The 2,510-nt window shown below is 32.1% G+C and overlaps 1 long non-coding RNA gene across 1 annotated transcript; it reads right to left on the bottom strand.

The window, feature by feature from the left end:
* Nucleotides 1-595: 595 nt before the first annotated feature.
* LOC110922363 lies at nt 596-1,903 on the bottom strand. The gene is made up of 3 exons (XR_002583095.2): nt 1,750-1,903; nt 1,166-1,218; nt 596-842 (listed from the first exon to the last, which is right to left on the bottom strand). It is a non-coding gene; the product is annotated as an uncharacterized LOC110922363 (long non-coding RNA).
* Between the last annotated feature and the right edge of the window lie 607 nt (nt 1,904-2,510).

Below are 2,510 nucleotides of genomic sequence, written 5' to 3'. Positions count from 1 at the left end.
TAAACACTCCAATACACACAATAAAAGCTAATATATTATCATTGGGGTTATTTCTTTCCAATCACAAGGTAAAAGTGTTATTGCAAATCATGATGGTAATATCATACAGAAAGATTTAAGTTCCAGCATGCAAATGAGCTGGCAATTTTAATACATTTATTAATACAGGGTCAATTAGGGTTGTATTTCACATCTAGCGAGTCAAATGAGTAAATTTAAAGAAGTATCTATAACGGGTCAAAAATTGTCCAGAGTATTTTTAATGCATACAAACTCCTAAATTACATATTAAAATGATAAATATTTATAAAATCTGGACAAATGTTGACCCGAACCCATTTTGACATGTTAGCCAACCCAACCATTTTGCCACATAAGATGTCAACTGATTATCCCCACAGATTTCATCAGATTCTCTATCAGAACCAACCTTTCCTGTACAAGTGTTTCTTGAGTGGGGTTCTCTCGCCTCATCTTAACTTGGCTTTAAGACAGCACTCTACCTTTCATTCATGTGAAAGGTCTATAATTCTTCTTAAAAACATGAGAGTTTTAACCATGAAAACGAAACGGGTCAAACAAGAAACTTACAAAATTTTCCATAAACTTCGACATAAACTAACGGAGATAATCTACTTAAAAGTTTACATCCAAATTCTTAAACAACCATCACAAACATAAAACAACAAAAGTTTCGACATCCTTCAAAGTTAAGTTTTTACAAAAGATTAAACATAACGAAGAACCTTCCAACAAAAGTTTTGACCCGTTTAGTTAAGTATCGTAGCGGAAGCTTGTGAGGTGATGTGTTCGTTCCAACGTAACGCCGCGGATCAAGATGCCTACATTCATAACAAACAATTAATCAGTTAAATTTAACTAATCCTTTAAGGTTCAAACCTTTATTCGGACTTGATGGTATTTACTTCAAGCATTCGTTCCAATACCCTTTCTAAAGGGATTGATCATCAATCTTCTATATTACTTTATACTTGGTTTAACATCAAGTTTACAAACTTGACATATGACATATTCTACTCATTCGACCCATATCCATGACATGAACTATTACATAAACTCATTTGACCTACCAATTTACAAGTCTAGATTGATAACATATCGTAGACATTATACATTACTAAAGTTTGTAAGCGTAAGGATTTACCTTTATCGTTCTTCGTTTGCGATCCGGAATGACTTGAGCTTTTTTCTTAATTCCTACAATCCAGAATCAACCTACTTTAATCTCATGTCATTCTTTTCATTACGTTCTTATCATAATCGAATTAGCAAGTAATAATTCCAATTCTAACCATTTAACATTGTAATAACATATGATTATTTCATTCAATCATTTTAACAAACACTTGACGTTCGTACCATTTTCGAAGCACAACGTACAAGTATCATATGCATAATTTTACTAAATCATGTTAAGATTAACAAGAACATCAAATCAATCGAATCTCATATATCATTCCATCTAATTCAATTCCAACTAACAAGTTCTCATTATAACATCATCATACATGATCCTTACACTAATTTACACAAGAATTCCACATTATACCTCATAACACTCGTACTTTAAGTGGGTTTTCACTTCTAATATCAATTTAGTCAAATTCAAGCATTCATTATGATCTAAATGGTGTTCTTAGTTCATCATCATACTAATTTCATACTAACTCATGGATTTATTAAAACCCATTACATTCAAGATCATCCAAAATATAAAATTCTACTTACCTTGTGCTTTAGTATGCTTGGAGGATTAGGAAATCAAAGACATGCATGAGTATTAGCCATGATTAAAGCTTCAATTGCTGAATTTTGTATGATGATAAGGGTTCTTCCTTTTCTTTCTTGGCTCCTGGCCAACACACACACTGATGTGTGTGTGTTTATGTTTTAGTTTCAATTTATCATTCCTACTTTCCATTCATGTCATATTTGCCCCCTTAGATTAAATTATTATTATTTATGGTAAATTCTTTTCTTCTAGTTAAACCTTACTTGTATACTAACCAAGTTTATAGTTTCTAATTATTATCATAAATATAATTATTCCTACACATAGTCTTATTTTCAACATGACCACACATATATAAAGATTATGTCTGTTATGACTTACTTGTAGCATATTAAATTAACATGAAGATGTGCATAATTAAAATTTTGGGGTGTTACAAGTCCACCCCTCTTAAAAGAAGATTTCGTCCCCAAAACTTGATTACGTTTGGGATAAAGACGGATAGAACCTTCTCATTTCAATTTATCATTCCTAATTTCCCATAAAATTTTGGTGTGTTTCCATTCAAATACTTAGGCCTCAAAGTTGGGGCCAATATGATCTTGTGAAATTGGAAACCTATTGTGGATACCTTCGGTCCTGGTTGTCCATTTAGAAGGCTAAACAATTATCATTTGGAGGATGAATTCCCTTGATAAAACCAGTTCTTAACTCATTGCCTACTTACTACTTTTCGCTTTACGAGGTGCCCATCCAC

This window comes from Helianthus annuus, chromosome 17 (assembly GCF_002127325.2).
Source record: "Helianthus annuus cultivar XRQ/B chromosome 17, HanXRQr2.0-SUNRISE, whole genome shotgun sequence".
Lineage (NCBI taxonomy): Eukaryota > Viridiplantae > Streptophyta > Magnoliopsida > Asterales > Asteraceae > Helianthus > Helianthus annuus.
This window is presented reverse-complemented; position numbering and strand designations above follow the sequence as displayed.